This window comes from Argiope bruennichi, chromosome X1 (genome assembly GCF_947563725.1).
Source record: "Argiope bruennichi chromosome X1, qqArgBrue1.1, whole genome shotgun sequence".
Lineage (NCBI taxonomy): Eukaryota > Metazoa > Arthropoda > Arachnida > Araneae > Araneidae > Argiope > Argiope bruennichi.
Window position 1 is genome coordinate 98,179,125 of NC_079162.1, and position 20,225 is coordinate 98,199,349.

The following is a 20,225-nucleotide window of genomic DNA, read 5'->3' on the forward strand; positions in this document are numbered from 1 at the left end:
AGCAAAATTATTTGTAATTCAAAAAATCGTGGATTATGCATCTCTAACCGTATCATTGAATTGCAAATCATTGAAATTGAAGTATTCACAAGAAAATGCTCAAGTCACCAGTCCGCTTAATGGAGCTATAAATTGCTCTATCTGATAAAGATTATTTTTAATTGCCTGTGACCTGACATTCTAATGATATTCATTCTTCAGGCGCCATCTATTGCCTTAATATAGAACTAAAGTGAAAATTTCAAAGTGATGACATTTTTTTTTTTTTTTTTTTTTTTGAAATTCAGCTTTTTCAGAATAAACTTTACTCCAATAAACAAATTAAATAAATATATTTGAAAAAATCAAAATTAAAACGCAGGTTGAAATATATAAATTAAGTCAATTACGCTTTACTTAAATTAGCAAATTAAGTATTAATAAAAATTAATAAATTTTATATTTAATACTAATTAATAATTTTTAATTAACAGTATGATTGAAATAATAGATATTTGGAACAAATATTTAAAAATAACAATAGAAAATACATCTCTATTTCTAATAGTGGTGTGTTCGCATATTAACAGTTTTCATTCTTTGAAATAATATTTCACAAAGATACACAAAATTTATTCGTGCAAATGTCGTCTTATATTTACTGAATGTTTCTGGATTATGTTTAAAAAAAAAAAAAAAAGCAGACGTGAGGTGGTCATACTGGAACAAAGCTAGTGGGTAAGCTATGTAATAAGTTAGGCTGTAAGACTTTTACTTTCTTTGGCGTACGGTATTGGCAATGCACTGCTTTCCCTTGTCTATACCTTATTGCAGTTCTAGAATTTTTAATAGAAATGATCAAAAATTTGGAAATTAGACAACTCAATCTTCTCCTCCAAATGCATTTTTTTTTGTAAGTTACCCTTTTTCTTGATAATGAATGTTATATTTAATGTAATTCTTAACTGTCATTAACTAAAAACAAATTGGAGACCTAGTTGCTTTTAATACTGCCGGCCGAACAAAAGTAGTTTATTTGTACAATTAAAATATTCATACATCAGCTGCGAAGAAACTATTATGTTATAATAGAGAAAATAGTTAATAAGTTTATTAATCGTTGCAAGTTTAAGATCTTTGAGTATGTCATTGTTAAGTTTGATTTTAACACATAAGTTAGATTTTAAAATACAGTGAAATTTTCACAAAGATTACATTTATGGCCTTCAATATAGAGTTATCCAGCATATTCTGTTTATATCTGTTTTTAATGTAATTAACATTGGATTTACTCTTCTCTGATGCCTTCAACAATTTGAGAGTTGCTTAATGTGTCAAATATATTTTAAATATTATATGTTTCCTTTTGAACTATACAAATTATTCTTAAAAAGATAAATTTCGAAATGTATTTTTCCTAGTTTTGAATTATTGCTTAAATGGATTTAAACAATTGGTTTGATTTGTTTTAGAAGTTGTGCTTTCACATGCTTATATTATTAATTTTCAAGAAACTTCCTGTAATATTTAATTTGTTAATGTTTTTTTACCCCTCTATTATGTAAAGCAGATTCTAATTCTGCTATTTCTGTTTATCTAAGATTTAAAAGTTTATGAAGGAAAAAAATTATTTATCAAAAACCTCAATAGGAAATTAAGTTTGTTGTCTGTAATATGTTTGAATGTCTTTTACAAGATAAGTTCAGAAAGTCTTTTTCTCTATTTTTATCTATTTTGTGAGTGTTGCAATGCTTGAACTGGAATTACAATTCTATAAAAGGTGTATTAATATGATTTTTATAAGTTTACACAGTAAAATTGTGCAAAGATTGACAGTGGAGAAAGCTTCAATATTTTAGAAGCAAATATGGCTTAGAAATTCATTTTCACATTAAGTATTTCATTATTATTTGTTTAACTATTTTATTATTAATTTGATTTATTATATTATTTATTCTTTAATATTATATATTTATATATATTTAACTTTAGACGATGAATAGGCATTTTTAGGTGAAAATGGAAGCTTAAAATATTTTCTCTCTGTAAAACAATGAAATATATCCCCTGCTTAAAGTAAAAAAATGAATAATCGTTAATACTGTAGAAATATATGTTTAGGTTAATTATGTGCGAGTTAATTCAATATTATTTAGTTAATATTTATTGTATAATAATTGTTATGCTATCTAATATATAAAAATGAATTTTTTTGTTCGTACCTTATGCACTGCTGTACCATTCAACTGATTGTGATGAAACTTGGTGAAATTGCTTGCACCTGCAAGAAAGTTATAGCATAGTACAGTTATCATATCTTATATGTAAAAATAAATTTTAGTTTGTATGTTTCTTATGCACTGCCATATTTTTCAACCGATTTTGATGAAACTTGGTCAACTTATTGCTTGCACCTGCTAAAAAGTTATATTTTAAAATTGATAATTACCCAAAGATAAACGGCAAATGTTACATGTCATTTGGAGTTAATTGCACATATATCAAACAAAATAAAATCTTGTTTGATGCCAATTAATATAAGTGAAATGAAATCAAAAATATTTAGTACAAGCACTCATTTTTTTCTTCTCATTAATGAATAGTTAGAATGTTGTCATTCAGCGAGTACAATATTTTGTCTAATGCAAATCACACATATTATTCAGAGTTTATCTCGCATATACCAAATAGAATTATTATTAATTTGGTGGGAATATATAATGGGAAATTTTCCAATGCAAACAGTAATTTTTCTATTTGTTCAGTGAATCAACGAATGATATTTCGTTTATACAAGAGTTATCATGCTGATTGCTTTGACCAAAAATATGGCCCCAAAAGTTTATCAGTTAATAGATTTACCAGTACAGCATGTAGAAATAAGCCAATTGGGGCTTGAATGACAAGCGTGCAATGAAGCAGATCATTTGCAAATTCACATGCTTCAGAATCTCAAGATCAATATGCATCAAGAACCGAAAGAATATGTTTATGTGCTATCTGATCATGGGCATTAGAATCACACAATCAATAAGCGATGACCATCAATAAGACATAAGATCAACTGTGCAGATAGAACCTAGAAAATCCATGTTTTTCACATGGCCAGTTGTATGTTGGATGCTTACGAGTCAGACAGCCAAGAAATTTATTTGCGTTTGCTGAAGACAGAAAAAACGAACATTGTCTACCCTAAAGCAATTGAATAATAAAGTTTTAAAAAAATAGAATAAGTATTATTTGTACTTCTCCTTTTTGTATCAATAAATCTCAATGAATGTATTCAATGTCGATAAGAAAATAAATATCATTCCTCATTAAACAAGACAGCTATTTTAAATTTCAAAAATAAATAAATAAAATATTTTCTACAGTAGAAACACACTGGGTTCTATCTAGTTTTCTATATATTTATTATTTTGTAAATTTTTCATTCATCAAATATTTATTTTGCTGTTGTTGTTCTGAAAACAGACTTCTTATATCCTGGATTCTCTATTTGATATTTTAACAAATTTATTTTGAATATCAAATACGTTTTCCTAAGAGAAAGACAAAAATAGTTGACTTTTTGTAATGAAAATTCCACCAGCAGTAAAAGCATGCTGATATGACAGCATTATCCATCACAAATGTTTTTTCTTGGTGTTGTTTAAAGGCAAGAGAAGTGTGCAAGATTGCCACTGGAATTATTATCTTAACAGACCTAGGGGCTAAATCATTACTATTATATGCGTACGTTAATGGTGGTTTGTATACGTTTTCCTAAGAGAAAGGAAAAAATTGTTTGACTCTGTTTTTTATAATGAAAATTCTGCCAGCAGTAACAGCACGCTGATATGACAGCATTATCCATCACAAATGTTTTTTCTTGGTGTTGTTTAAAGGCAAGAGAAGTGTGCAAGATTGCCACTGGAATTATTATCTTAACAGACCTAGGGGCTAAATCATTACTATTATATGCGTACGTTAATGGTGGTTTGCTATATAAGCTTTGTAAACTGATTTCTTTGAAATAACTAGCCTCATATCTTTAGTTACTTTTTTTATATCAAATTATCTTAAGTCTTTTATAAATAGTTTCTTCGAAGCTTGTGGAAAGTTATTACATGCATGATTCTTATTACAAGATTTCAAACTTTTTTTTATAAAAGTTCCCATGCTTTAAGATTGCCAGAAAATTCTCCTTTGACCATTAATCATTCTTAATATCTTTTAGCATTTCTTTATATCAAGGGTTTTTATTTAATATATGGTTGATCTTAATTTGTATAGTCTAATATTTCAAGAAACATTTAAGTACTTGTTACCATTTCTAAAAGGTATTGGAAAAGGTTCAAATCAGAATTCATTATTATACTCTGATTTCGAATGGAACTTTTAAGATGTTGGAGATGGTTAATAGTTTTGAATAATGTTGACAAATTAAAATCAAAAGTTTACTGTAACTTGTAAATGGAATAACGTAATGATAAGTTCATGTTAGAGTGGATTGTAATGAAGATTATGCATTGAAGCCAAATAGTAAAATTCGATTAATAATAAAAAGGGCATTTTTTTCCAATGTAGCAAAAAGCATTAATTCACTGTATTAATAACATTGCTGCATTGCATTCCATCCTAATTCCAATTTTGGCTGACGAAACCTGCAAAGTTAAAAAAAAAAAAAAAATTGTAATCTTTATTTTGGGAACTTGCTAAACTTGGTACGTTGCTAGCCAAGAACTTCACATTATTCATTACATCTTTGCAATTGAAGCAAATAGATTTATATATTTGGTATTTAAATGTAAAAAATAAATAAGTAAAAAGTTTGAAACTTGATATTTGAAATGTTCTACATTTGGAGATATTTTACACATATAAATCTATGGAAATTGGATCTGTAAAAGATTTTATCTTTCTTTATGCATGTCAATTGACAATGTGGAAGTTTTTTAATTTATTGAATATTGAAATGCTAAAATAAGTTTCAATATTGCTAATAAATATGAGTAGTTAAAACCTTCATGCTGTCAAAAATTCATTTAGACATGGAGGAATGATATCCACATGAAATATTGACTTCTGTTTACTTTCACTCCAAGATAATGAAAGCATCAAAGCCTGTTATTCTGGTTGCCGAAATGATTTTCGTATATTCTGAAATTTGATATTGCATTAGGCTTTAAACATTAATATTCAGTATTCTCTGAAATAAAAATCTATCATTAGAGAGAAAGTGTTTTAATTTCATTATCTCTCTCTTCCCCCCCCCCCCTTCTGCACGAAATGACACCAGTTGAAATTATATTTTGGTACATTCCAAGAAAATAAAATGGTTACTTTAAAGTCCTTTATTATAATTCTTCATATTTTCTCTCTCCTGCTGCTAATCATTATTCCAATTTCTTCAGAATTTGGTTTTGATTTCTGGTTTTTTTCTATTAATTCTTATTGTAGAACTTCTTGAAAGTGAATGTTTTTGAAATTATTTAATGATCTTATTTATCTCTATATGAATATGATTATATGTTATTTTTATTCAAATTTATAGTTATTCATAATAAATTAAAAAAAAAAAGAATTGGAAAGTGTGATAGGAAATGTTGAATTTCCAAGAATCTAGAAAATGTCAAAGCAAATTGAAATATCTCAGAATAAATTGGACAAAAAAGCTAAAATGTTGGAAATATTGGACAAAAAAAAGCTACAGTGCTACTTAGTCCTGCTTTAGGATAAAAGGGGTTGAGAAGGAGAAATTGAGCATCAGTATCTAACATAGTCATTTATTTTGCTTTAGATTCAGATATGTTTAGTTTTGAGATTTTTTTCCCCTTGTTTTCAAGAAATAAATGAGTGTTTTATTCATTATCTCACTCGTTAAATACATTCTATCCTGCCTTCTCCAAGGGTATATTTTATTTTTATTAATTTGCTCATAATTTATTTTGCAAATTTTGACAATTTAAATGTTTCAGTTTCATTTTTAAGTTAAAAATTAAGTAGATCATGTCTTTATTTAAAGATGCTTTTAATAAAGACATGGTTATAATAATTTCCTTATCTCTTTTAAATAATTAATTTTAGTACCATATCAATTTTTTTTTTTTTTTTTTTTTTTTGTTGAGAAGGAGAGAAAAAATAAAATTAAATCTTCTGACATTTATATTTAGCAATTTCTAAACTGAGGAATTTAAAAATTCATGCAAATCTAATTTGATTAATAAGAAAATGCACCTTTTAATTGAAGGTTGTTATGAGGTAGGAAGTTAACAGTTATCTTTTTAGGAGGTGCCAGCAGAAGATAAGGAAACCTCAAGTGTTTTCTGTGACAGACGTGAACATTGTGTAGGAGATATAATAATTATATTTATTAAAGAGTTTGGGGATAACTAAAGAGAGAGATAAGCAAATGATGCTTGTACAAAATAATGATTAAGTCTAATATCGAAGTTATGACCCTGTATTTCTCTATAAAATATGATGATTCGTAATTCAAATTTAAGTTACCTTTATTGAAAAATTACCTATATTATATGTTAGTGAAGAAAAGTTTTGATTACTCTCCAAAAATATTATGTGTTGTTTATACATTCCTTTGTTGATATGTTGTAGAAGGAACAAAAAGTGTTTTGCTTACAAGTTCCAGATGATTACTCGATTGATTTAATTTAGGGGAAAAAACAATGGATTCTTTTATTCTCTATTGCTTTATTTAAAAGTATTTCAAAGAACAATGCTTTTGCAGCATGTTTGTATGAATGTTTTTTTTTTTTATTTATTTTTTCCTTTTCTTTTCTGTTTAGAACATCTCTGATTTCATAATTTCTTTCTTTTTCATTATCTAAAAATAAATTTTGAAATAGGAACTTTTTTGTTTAGTGAAAAAAAAATTTACAATTCCATATAACCTTAGAGCATTCATTCATTAATTATATATATATTTTTTTCCTGTGAAATAGGGAATAATTATTTATATAAACTATTTGTTTCATTATTCAGTGTAATTTTTAGGAATGTCATATTGCACTTTAGTTTGCATTGAAAGCAGGAAACCTAGATATTTAATAAAATTAGTAGTATATTTTTGTGTGAATGAGAAAAAATGTTGAATTTACTAACTTCATGGATGAGTTTTATTATTGTGAAATTTATACCAAGAAGGAACTCTCCATCAAATAATATAATGTTTCAAGATTTTGTTTTCCTAGATATAAAGGTATTAGTAATGCTCTGGATTGCTAAAACATTTTTTTTTATCAATTTTAATTAACTTTTTTTCATATCAGATTAAAAAAAATTTGACAGAATTATATTTTTTACATACTTCATAAAATGTCACTTAATAAAATTGTTAAGCTTGTATTTTCTGCTTTAATATCTGTATTGTATATTTTGATTCACATACCTTTGTGTAATGGATAATGAAAATGTACAGCTGTTTAAAAAATGCATATATAGCAATCAGATGGGCCTGCCTCCAATCTTAATAATAGCATTAATTCTCCTTCCAAAGGAATTGGTTCAGAATTTGGTCTAAGATTTGTGGACTTGGTCAGAATACTTTGGTTTTTAGGTGGGACAACAATCTTACAATTGTATTTTGTAATGGGGTTATTATATTTTATTTCAATTTTTATCTCTTTGAAAATTGTTTTTTATTTCCTCAAGCAAATAAAGCAATAAATAAAGGGTGTTACCTTATAAAAAGGTAAGTAAGGAAGATTAATTCTTTAATCTTAAAATATCGTGCTAATACGTAATGTTTGCAGTTTTATTTTAGTCACACTTCTATGGAAAATCTGTTATTGGCTTTTGCTTGTACAAGGAAATTTTTATGATTGTACAGTGGATGCCGCTTAATGTGATCATGGCTAATAGTATCATTTGCATTATAATATAAAAATCCTCTGGTCCTGGGCCAACTTATTCATGTGCACACACACAAAAAATTTTTTTTGTATGACCGGACCTTTGTCAGTATTCGCTTAATATTATCATTTTTGAAATAAATAATTAGCCACCCTTGTTTTCAGCTAGCATGAACTATTTATCGTGGTTGCCGCACCATTGGGAGAACCCAGAAAATTTAAAAATCGACAGAAAAAACAGGGAAATTTGAAATGTTTCATAAAACTTGGGAAAATACAGGGAATTCTTCTCTTTCCCCCTCCCCACCATCTAGAAAATGCTGATCTCTAAAAACTGCAAAAATAAAAGATCCTAGTCACAGTTTCTGAAAACGATACAACATCATTCGCGATTGTGTAATGCAGTACCTCACCCCTCTTCTACTCTCACCCCTTTTTTTTCTGTATAGATCAGTCCAGTTTCGATTTATCAGACATTTGTCCTTTTTCTATGAGTAACTGAATTACAGCAAATGAGCATGTAGTTCTGTAACTGCGAGGAAGAATAGAATACCTTTCTCTGCCCGGAGCATTCAGTTTGCGAAAGCAGCGCATTGGTTTTTAATCTTCCATACTTGAGATTACTGAATGGCTTCTTTATTATTTGATAAACTGTGAGTTTATTCAAAGTCAATTAGAGATTTTTTTTTTTAAATAATGAGCTCCTGAAAATCCATATTTAATAAGAATATATATTTGGAAAAATCTATAGCTAACCATGAGTTTAGTGCTTTTTTCCTTTTCTTTTGCTGTGATAAAGTTATACTTGATTGTGTATTATCCAGTTATTGTTATCAATTGGTTGATCACATTGAGCATAATCTGTATATGAAGCATTCCCAACTTTTATACTTTTCTAGGAATCATTAAAGTAGTGGTGTAAACATATGAAAATTTTTAAATCCTTTAGGTTAATTACATTTGAAACTGATTTGAAGTGAACTATAAAAAAATTATCACTGGAAAATGTTAATGTTATTTATGACATTCTAATTTGTAGTGCTTCTGTTTTAAATTTTCATACTACCTTTGCTTCTGTAACTATGTTTATTCGTTATCTACCCGAAAACTTCTATTTGTCTTTACTTTTCCAGGCATTTTATGAAAATCGGCTTAGACAGTTCACTTTACTGGTATGATGATATGTATACAATTATGAAAACAATTCATAAACGAAGACAAAACTTATTACAGGCAAAGGTAAAGTTTACTTAAAATTTTATATTTTTGAATTAATTATTTTCTAACTTAACATGTTTACATTTTGAAGTACATTGTTGAAATATTAGTAATAATGTTTTTGTAACTCAGGCTGTTCAATCCTTTGGAAGTTGCATGGAGGGAATATTATTTTAGCAGCACCAAAACTAAAATTTCTATTTTTCATTTTTTAAAGTAAAAGATATTAATATAAATGTAATATATATTTTATTTCTTGTTTCATGAGTCAAAATCTGTGTTTATATGCTTTGTAATTTCTTGCCAAGAGTGAATTCAAGCAGTGATCTGAATTTCATTAGTGATAGAACTACTTGGGATTCTGTGCCGAGTACCACAGTTTGTGTAATTTTAGTAATTTCAAACAAATTGTAAGTGAGACAAATATTAACTGTTTTTCCCCTCATTCTCTATCAAAAATTTTGCAAAATTGCAAAAGAAAACAATTCTAAAAATCATTTATCTCTTTCTGTCCCTTTTCATTATTAAAGTTATATGGGATTACAAAAATGGAGGTATAGAATGCCAGAAATTTAGATATAAATGAATTAACTAAATTTATAATTATATCAACAAAACATACTTTTTAAGTGTTCGTTTCAATCAAACTTGTTGAAGAAAGGTATGTTTTAATGGATAGATCTTTCCTTTCTGGTTTCATTATATTAAAATTTAGTAAAATTTTTAAAATTATGTCAACACACTTATTTTTTTTAAATATTTTCTTTAAAAAGGAATTTGTATTTTTTCATTTATTTCTTCTTTTTATGAAAAATTTGTGGTGCCATCAATTTAAATAATGTAAGCATTCATCTTTTTTTCGTTGAAAATTTAAGTAATTTGTTTCATGGTGACTTGCAAACATCAGAATTAAATTTAAAATTTTCAGCTTCAGAATTAAAGTACTTTAAATCTGTATGTAGATATTTTGTTATTTTGATGAAATACTTGGAATAAAATTTCTACTCTATCTTGTCTTGAGTTATGCACTTATTAAATGAAGTGAAATGATTAATAAATTTTATTTTGTAATATTCTTTGTAACATTTTTATTATTTGCATCGTTGATTAATCTGTAAATAATTGCTTAGCTTTAAATAAATCTTAGCTGCAAATAAAATGTTCTAAATTGCTAACTGCTGCAAGCCAGCATTGGAGGAAATTTATACTTTCCATCCCAGCCATGTCGGATATCTTTGCTCAATACATAAAAATCGGATAAAATTTTTTTCGTAATTTATGTTTCTGTATCTGTGTGAAAATTTTAAGAAAAGATTAACTAGTAATTTGCTAATTTTAAGAAATGTTGTAAAAGATCCCAAATTTATTATTAATTATTATATTTTAGATTATATTTAATTTTATAACACTTGACTAAATCTTTTGGTTATTATCATTTTTCATTTTTATGTTTTTATCAAAATCAAAAATTTCATTTTGCAACAGAAAACGTATTTCTGCAGTGTTGCAGAAATAAATCTTAAAATTAGAAAATATATATATACACATTGAGAATTAATTTCAAAAAATATACAATTCCACTTTAAACATTTTTCAATAAAAATGATGCATTATTATAAAACAAAAAACATGCTATGCTTAAAAAATATTTGTATATTTATGTGTCCATGATGTAAAGAGGTGTTTAATTTTTTGAATAAGGTGTTTAAAAGGGCTTAATTCTCACAGTAATTTCTCACTAGGTACCTTGTTGTATGTCATATATCTAGCTGTTTTGCAATTTTTTATTATAATAATAAAATTTTAAAAATATTTAAAAGTGAATAAATGTATACTCATCATTTTTATTTTCTTTTCTTATTAGGAGGGTTTTATACCTGAAAAGATTTGTAATCCTCAAGTAGAAGAGGTTACAATTGATTTAGATAGTGTAAGTATATAGATTAATTATTTTTATATATTTTATATATATGTAGACATATGAAATGTGAACAAAATAACATGATTGTTTTTTCTTTACGAAATATGATTGAAAATTAATTGGTCATATTTTCCAATTATTTTTTAGTTATTTCTCTGATTGTAATCATGGAATACATTTATATAATATGATTAATAGTGATTTTTGCATAAAATGGATTAAGAGGATAATTTATTTCTCAAACAGAAATAGTATAGTTAAAATTATTTCCTAGATCAAGCAAAAGAACTGAAATATTGCTATTGATTGTTTGCAAGTCATACTGTCTTAAGCCTTTGACTAATATGCTATTTATAATCCTTAAAAACTGAATTTTTACCATGTTAGTTTAATAATGTATGTGTTCACTTTTGCTAAATTTGAATTTAATCTTTGCTAGTGTATGTATTCAACTTTATTTGTGATATAATTAAATCCCCAATTTCTGTGTCATTGACTAATCCAACGATATCTTATTATGATGTGTATTTCGAAATGACTGTAAATTAATGGTTAAATTAATTCTTCTAATTATTCAATGGGTTATTTCTTTTTCATGTCATAATTTCTATTAGCACTGAATGCATCTTGTGAAGAATTCATATCAGCATCTAAGAAATATTAACAAATATTATATAAATACTGGCTGAAAATTTTATTTTCTTTTTGAAGTTTTTATTTATTTTACTTTATATTAATTATTACACATACTATCATTATATTGTATCAAGAAATTGCTACTACATAACCTCAAAAGTTGCCCCAATTTAAGAGAGATTAAAGGTTTCTTTCACTATCAGAATTCTTTTACTTAAAAAAATATGAAAATTAAATACATATACATTTGAATTATTTTGTAATGTGAATTCTGATTTTTTAAACACATCCTAATACTGTTTGAAAATTGAATTAATTTCTAATTTTCAGTTTTCAGAAACTGATATCAAAAATGCAATTGTAGATTTTTTTTGCAACTACAAAAATAAGTGTTTGTTATTAAGATGTGCCATGAGTTTCTTGCCTTTTTCTAATAGGAAATGAATACACTATATTTACTGTTTAGGATATTATTTATTTTGTTAAATAAGAATCCTTTTGCTCTATTACCTTCTTCCATCTCTCAAGAAGCCTCATTATGCGTTGCCTTCTTTCCAAAATTTTACTGATCTGATAAAAGTTTCCTTTAAAAAACAATATATAAGAAAAACAATAGTTTTTAATTTTATATTTTACTTTCCAGTGAAATCTTTTACTTATTTAGTTATGAAAAATAATTTTAAAATATGCTCCATGGAAGTAACCTTTAACTGTTTATGTATCAGAGAAGTAATGGTGACAGTATTCAAATTTCTATATATCGAATTTGTTTCGGAGACCTTTGATTTTCAATAGAAAACTAGTTTCTATATATAGAATAAAATTTCTATGTATTGAACAAAATATTCGGTGAACAATTTAAACTTACCTAGTGTAATCAAAATCCATCCATAGATTTTGTTTAAAGGGAAAAAAAAAGGAATGTAAAATTAATGAGTAAAATTTTTATTGAAAGTTTTGTTTTCAATGATTCTTACTCTAATAGAAATTTGTGGAGATAAGAAGGCTGTTTATCAATAAATGATAAACCCATGCCTGTCGTTCTAATTATTTTTTCTGTTTCAACTTGGAGAGATATTTTTACTTTAAATTTAGTTTAGCTTTATGTTTCTTATAACAAAACTCTTCTTCCTCTAAAGGCTGAATAGTTGGTAGTTTTCTATAACCTTTGAATAAGCATACACTAAACAGTTACCACTCAAACAAAATTTAAATTATTAGGTAATGGATATCATAACATGATGTTCATTCAGTGTACAATATCCAGAACACATTATATGTAGCATGTTGTTTACAGTATAAATTTAGATTGTATTTTTCATTTAAATTAAATTTGCATGTTTTAATGCTCAATTGATTTATTCCAATTGATTAATTATAGTTCTCCAGTTGATTTATTATAGCAAGATAAATATTTTTCCACAGTTCTTTTCTATTAGTTCTATAATAGCCTTCATGAAATATAAATATTGGCATGAAATGTTTTTTTTTTTTTTTTTTTTGCTATGAAAACAGAAGTTGCAGAAATATTCTATGAACACCGCAATTCAAAATATCTATATTTTGTGTAATTCTCATCATATGTTTTCTGTCTTTTAAAGCATCCATTTTATATTGGTTCCTGTAAATCTAACTAGAATATATATATATATATATATATATATATATATATATATATATATATATATATATATATATAACACCATTTATTAAAAAAAATGTTTAGAAGAAAACCATTTAAATATGTATCTCAGTTAAAACTATTCAAAGCCCCTGATAGCTGCATTCCTGTAGCATTGTTGTTGTTTAAGAATTCTAGTTTTTAATATTGATGTCTAAGATTACTAAGAAAGCTGTTATGATTTACTAATAACATATGTTATTGTTTCAGTTTTATTTACTTTAATTTTTAATTTTGTATTATTTTTTTTAGCTGTATTGTCTCAATGACAAAGGCTCAGTTTAAAGCCAGAAAACTCCAAATATGAAACTTGATTTTATTTTCTAAACTATATTCTATTTAAGATCCATTGTCCATCCAAATTTGATAGAAATCTCTAAACTTAATATAAAACCGCATACCAGATTTCATCCATCTAACTTAAAGCATGTTTGAGTTATCATGTTTAAAGATACACTGAGTATCAGACATAATTCCAAAAATGTACTTTTTTACTCAGAGGTCTACAACATGCTGATTCGTCAAATTCTCAAGATTGAATTTTTTGATGATTATAATATTTTCTGTATAATTTATGGTTGAATTTGAATGGTAATGATCAAATGTGAAATTCACAGTTCACCATTTATCATTCGGATTTATATTGATTAACAATCTTTACAGTAAAATTGAGATGTATTATTATGTATATAAGATTTTTATTGTTTATAAGATGCAAAATTTTCATTTAAACCTAATTTTTACTTTCTCTTATGTAATGAGAAAATATTGTTACTGTGAAAAAATTCGAACTTGAGAATTTAACGAGTCTCTACGGTTCAAAGCTCCTTGAATCTGGGAGGGGGGAGGAGACATTTTTGCAATTATATCTGTCTGAGAACAGAATAATTCAAAAACTCTTGAAGTTATATGGTTGTAATTTGGTATACGGCCTTTACACCAAATTTGATTGCAGAACTGTATCAAATTTTGAATGGAATCCATTTAAGGGAAATTTGACTACTAGTTTTCATATAAATTTCATACCCAGATTAAGTATCTAATATGCTGATTTCTAACAGTTTTGGAACCAAATCGATTAAGGAGTGGATGGTTTATGTGTCTGTAATTTTACATACATAAAAATATGATACTCAAAAAATGCAATGACTTAAATTTATGAAATTTGGTATATGTGACTTTGTTACTACAACTGTAGTTCTGTGTCAAATTCTGATTTCAATTGGTCAAAAAAAAAAAAAGTATCAAAAATACATATGTAGTTTTTTAATATTTGTATATTTAGTGTAAACCAATAATTAATCTTTAAAGCAAATATTCTTCATCAATGATATATGGTTAATATACCTGTAACTCTGAAAATAAAAATTTGAGCTATTGTGGTGTTCATGGCTGTGCCCTAACTTTGAGATAGTATGCAAGAAAGTTTCGGTAGGACCTATTCCCTCTTGTTTTAACTGTAACTATTTATTTTAAGATTGAAACATTTTCCCTGTATCTTCAAAATGAGATTTCAATCTAATACCACAATAATAAATCAAATTAGACTATACATGAAATATATATTGTTTTCAGAGAGTGATGCCGAATCAGTGATATCTGTTGGAAAGATGTCTCTCGACTCGGTTAGCTCAGTGCACACAAGTGAGTCATCATCTTTTGAAGACAATATTAGTATTTGTTCAGATGATGAAGGAGAAAAGAAATATGTTCCTTTGAAAGTTGGTAAGTAATTTGATATAGGTTATACTAGGAATAAAGTAATTTTTGCAGACTATATAAATTGTTAAAAATTAATCCAATTTTGAGAATTCCTTAAATTTTTTTTTTTAAAATACTAGTTTATTTTTTCCAATGAAAGTATATAAGCGAATTTATTTGATTTTTTTCGCTTTGAATTTGATTTTAAAAAAAATGTTGACTTGAGTAGCTTTAATGTTGTGGCAATTTGTGTATCACATTAAAGATATAAAATTTATCATTACTTTTTCATAAAGTGGGGATTAAATTAAAGTATAAATATAGCAACTATTTTATTATTATTTTATATTATAATTGTAAATTTTTATGTCAATTTATATTAGTTTTTTTTTTTTTTTTTTTTTTTTAACATGAGCATAGTGAGTCACATATCTTTTACATTTTCTTTCAGCGAATGAAATGTATCTTCGAGGCAAACTTTCTCAGATTTACGAATTTGGAAAAAACAGTGAAAGATTGAAACGAAAGAAGGAGGCATCTACTTCTGTGAGTTTTAAATTTTGATTTTTAAATTATTTATTTTTTTTGAACATGAGCATAGTGAGTCACATATCTTTTACATTTTCTTTCAGCGAATGAAATGTATCTTCGAGGCAAACTTTCTCAGATTTACGAATTTGGAAAAAACAGTGAAAGATTGAAACGAAAGAAGGAGGCATCTACTTCTGTGATTTTGAAATTTTGATTTTTAAATTATTTATTTTTTTTGAACATGAGCATAGTGAGTCACTTATCTTTTACATTTTCTTTCTGCGAATGAAATGTATCTTCGAGGCAAACTTTCTCAGATTTACGAATTTGGAAAAAAACAGTGAAAGATTGAAATGAAAGAAGGAAGCATCTACTTCTGTGAGTTTTAAATTTTGATTTTTAAATTATTTATTTTTTTTTTTTTTTTGAACATGAGCATAGTGAGTCACATATCTTTTACATTTTCTTTCAGCGAATGAAATGTATCTTCGAGGCAAACTTTCTCAGATTTACGAATTTGGAAAAAACAGTGAAAGATTGAAATGAATGAAGGAGGCATCTACTTCTGTGAGTTTTAAATTTTGATTTTTGTAAAAGGAAATAAACAAACAAACAAAAACAATTTCATTATGAAGTTTTTGATTTGGTATATAAATACCCATATTAAATAAATGTGTAAATTTATTTATTTTGCAGGTTTCAAAGGATTTAACCAAGATAAACAATTCAGGTTGTAAATATTGATTTTTTTTTATTTTAAAAAAATTACACCTTAATATTGTTTTGTAACTTTAAGATTTTCTTAGTAATTGCTACAAGTCTTTTCAAAGCTTATTCATTATTTTCATTTAGGATTTTTTTTTAAATTTACCAAACTACATAAATGTAGCAGAATAATTATTTAGTAGAGAAATAATTATTTAGTTAATTATTAGTTTAATAATTATTTAGTTGAGAAATCATATTTGTTTTTGAAATAATAAAAACTGATATCATATAAATTCCAAATGTACTATTTTCTTCTAAGGCGTATTTAGAGAATGAGCATAATTCGTTTCCAAATCGCATTCATAAAGTGAAACACTCATTAAAAAATTTTTTTGTTTTCCCTATTGGAATCTATGTAAAATAGGACAGTGCATTCCATTTGAAAAAAATTCTCAAATTTATAATGCATAAGGTAATTATTTATAATGCATAGTTTTTTTACAAGAAAATTTTTTAAAGACATTTGTCTTTGGCTAAGTTCAAGATTTGACAAAAATGAAATCCGGTGGTATCACTAAATGAATTTGTAGTGCGTATAGCTACTGACTTGTTAGGATGATGCTTTTCAATATATACTTTCAGGATCTCCCTTATTTTACTGGATGGTTCTTGCTCTGATGCGTCTATTATTTCTTCTTTTCCTGATCAAATCTCCTCTGCAGCTTTTTGTTGTGATACAGAATGCAGCTGCATAAGCTCTTCAGTAGTATTGTCCATTTTCTTCCATCAGCTCATCGATATCATTGCCATGCACCTATAATCTCGGCCGAGACAAGTTGTTGACTTAAGAGAGTCACTTTTCCACATTTTGTTTGCTCGTTATTTGAAGTGCTCCTTAAGTGAGGTTTAACTGTAGTTAATTTTATCTATTGCTTACCAAGTTTTTGTTTTTTTCCACCAGATATTCATTTATTTGAATGCCAGTGTTGGTGTACTTTTCCCCAATCTGAATGTAAAAAAAGATTTTTGTGAAAAACCTAGAAATTGAGTGAAAAAGCAATTGCTTGAAATAAAGTTTAAGAAGAAATGATATATTTGATTAATTTTAAAATTATAATCAAAGACTTCAAATAAAAAAGCATTCAATTCAGACTGTTTGAAATGAGGTGGTTTAAACTTCTTGCTACCAACCCTGTTGTGCGAGTTCTATATTAATGGGTTATGTTTGGGCTGTTTCCCCTCCACCTGAGGAATTCAGAAAAAATCCTTAATGATAACTTGCTTTACATCTTGCCTCTTTCGTTTGGAAAAGAAATCAGCCTCAAAATGGCCAATTAGTATAGAACTTGCATGGCCAAATTGGGTTGGGTTAGTAGTAAAAGGTTCCATTTAATAGTTACATACAGGTAAATATGTTTCTCTTCATTGTAAGCGAAGATTGGTTGACAGCTGATAATTAGGTTAGAAGAATCTCAAATTTTCTTTATATCAATGCAGATCATATTATTGTTAAGTAAATGTTATTATTCAATGCTATTTTAAGATCTCTTTAAAAAAAAATAATAATATCCACTTTGAAAAAAATGTGTTAACTCCTTGAAGATCATAAAAACTATTTAGCATTTTAGCTTCTAATTGTATATGAAATTTAAAAAAAATTATTCTATCTAGAAAATGTTTTTATAGCATATAAATGAAGGTAATAAACTCCCATTTTTCTTTCTTTTCAGTAAATATTATGATTTTTATCTAAATTTAATACAAAGGCAGAATTTTTTTTGTTTAAAATTAATCATTGCGTTTAAAGTATTAATAATATTTTTTCATAATACAAGTAATATTAAATAATGAATTTATAAATGTTGTAACTTTTTCTTTTTATCAATTATTTTTTTTTGCAAACATACTCGTGCATAAAAAAATATCTATATCAAAAATGTTGTATAGTTGTGAACATTTTTAATTCCTGTAAAGAAAATTGTGCTTTTAACTATTCTTGCTTTTAAAAACATGTTGCCAATTTTTTTTTTTTTTTTTTTTGTGCAGGAAATGACAGTTTTTCAGTTCGTAAAGTTTTGCCTCAGAGTTAGGAAACCTAATCCTAAGTATAATTCTGAAACTACTATGTATTGCGATTTCAAGGATTATTCATTGCCACATGTTGATACATTATTATCAAGTTCTCAAGATGAGATGGATGACAAGACTTTTGAACCCACTAAAATCCAGGGAAAGCATAAAAGGTCAAGCTTTGGATAAAGGAACTAGCTCTACTCCTCCTAAGATTTCATCAGCTCAAAACATTTCAGCATCAAAGGGAAGAAAGGCAAATAACTCCCCTAAGTAAGTTTATTTATTAATTTGTAGTTTCTAAAATCAAATGCAATCTGTGATAGTTTAGTATTTGCATCTAACAATAATTGTTTTTAAAACGTTAATATTATTTTATAATGTATGTAATATTTTTGAAAATATTTTGGAAGATACTAGCATCGAACATTTAGTAACTTATGTTGATTTACTTAAAAATCTGTATTGCTGACTATAATGATTTGCTGTAGCTTTAAAACTTAATAAAAGAATGGTTCATCTTTAATATTTCCTAAATAATGCAGTATTTTTTGATTAAATAAAAAATAATTTGAGTAATAAGTTTATGAATATTTTAGATACATTCATCTTTATCTATAATTTAAAATGTAACAAAGTATTTTTAAGTCATTTCTATAAATGTGTTTTGCTGGCCATTATAATAAAACAATAATTTATATTACTATGAAATGTTGTTTTAATTCTTTTTAACATTGACATTTTTACTAATATAATAGAAATTTTTTACAGATCGAAAACTTCTACAAAACGGTATGATACCTCCGATTTGTACAAGCCTTGCCCAATGACTGGAGGCATATAGGATCACGAAGCACGGCTGTCACTTTATTTTCAACATAAATTCCATTTCATGTTCAATTCTTGTAATGAACCTTGAGTGACAATATTTACCACTCAAGATATTTCTCACAGTATTTTCCGATTCCTCAGAAATTACTGTACATGGCTAATAACTCATTAATCTAGATTTTAGTTAATATTTTTTTTTTATATTTCTTTTTATTTCCAGTATACTCAATTTGTATATGCACGGTGTTTGAATAATTTCTTACTGAAACACTTGTGAATTAAATGTGCTACATTCAATTTTGTAAATGTGGAATAGCAACTTTGTTTTAGCTTTAATTCTTGTTCTCCTCTCATCAATATGTTGTAATGTTTTTCAGATTAATTTCAATTAAAATCTGTCATTTCTAGTTTAAATCAATTGAAATTCTAATTTTTTGGCTGCAGTGTTTATATTATTATGATTCTGTTTATATTCACTTTAGAAATCCTTTATTTTGGCTGATTTTTTGGCTGCAGTGTTTATATTATTATGATTCTGTTTATATTCACTTTAGAAATCCAATGTATAATTAAATAGCTGACTTAATATTTGTAAGTAGTGCAAATAAAATTTTTTTCCCCTCTTATAAAAATGATTAATAGTCTTTTTCTGAAAAAACAACCAACTATTGTAAATTTGTAGAATTTCCATTTTTTTGTTGTTGTTGTTGTTGTTTACGTTAATATTGCATATTAAGGTCTAGATGATTTCAGGATAAATTGATTTACTTTCACCAGCAGTTAGCTCTTAATAAAACAGCATAAGGAGTTGTTCAGGTTCAGTGTGGAATTCTTGTGGCTTGTATTGTGATTAAAGTTGAAAATATCATAGAATAAGGGTATGTAATCTTGGTGTGTAGAAAATAGTATGATTCTTAGAGATAACTTACATTGTACTGAAATTTATAATTAAATTACATAGTAATTGGATAGAAAATTAATATTGTGTCACAATTAATATTGCCTCAGATAGCCTTCCATTGCTGATCAGAAAGCAATTATTAATTTTTAACTGGCATTACTACAGAATGATAAAGTGTAGCAATATAGTTACTGC

The 20,225-nt window shown here is 26.3% G+C and overlaps 1 long non-coding RNA gene across 4 annotated transcripts; it reads left to right on the forward strand.

Annotated features, from left to right (window-relative positions):
* Positions 1 to 770: 770 nt before the first annotated feature.
* LOC129959477 (uncharacterized) lies at positions 771 to 19,620 on the forward strand. Of its 4 annotated transcripts, none has more exons than XR_008783438.1 (10): positions 771 to 892; positions 8,966 to 9,071; positions 10,915 to 10,980; positions 14,864 to 15,013; positions 15,441 to 15,535; positions 15,622 to 15,898; positions 15,993 to 16,087; positions 16,217 to 16,250; positions 18,275 to 18,571; positions 19,070 to 19,620. It is a non-coding gene; the product is annotated as an uncharacterized LOC129959477 (long non-coding RNA). The 4 variants fall into 4 exon arrangements; XR_008783439.1 differs by lacking the exon at positions 771 to 892 and adding an exon at positions 1,018 to 1,120; XR_008783440.1 differs by lacking the exon at positions 16,217 to 16,250.
* Positions 19,621 to 20,225: the final 605 nt, after the last annotated feature.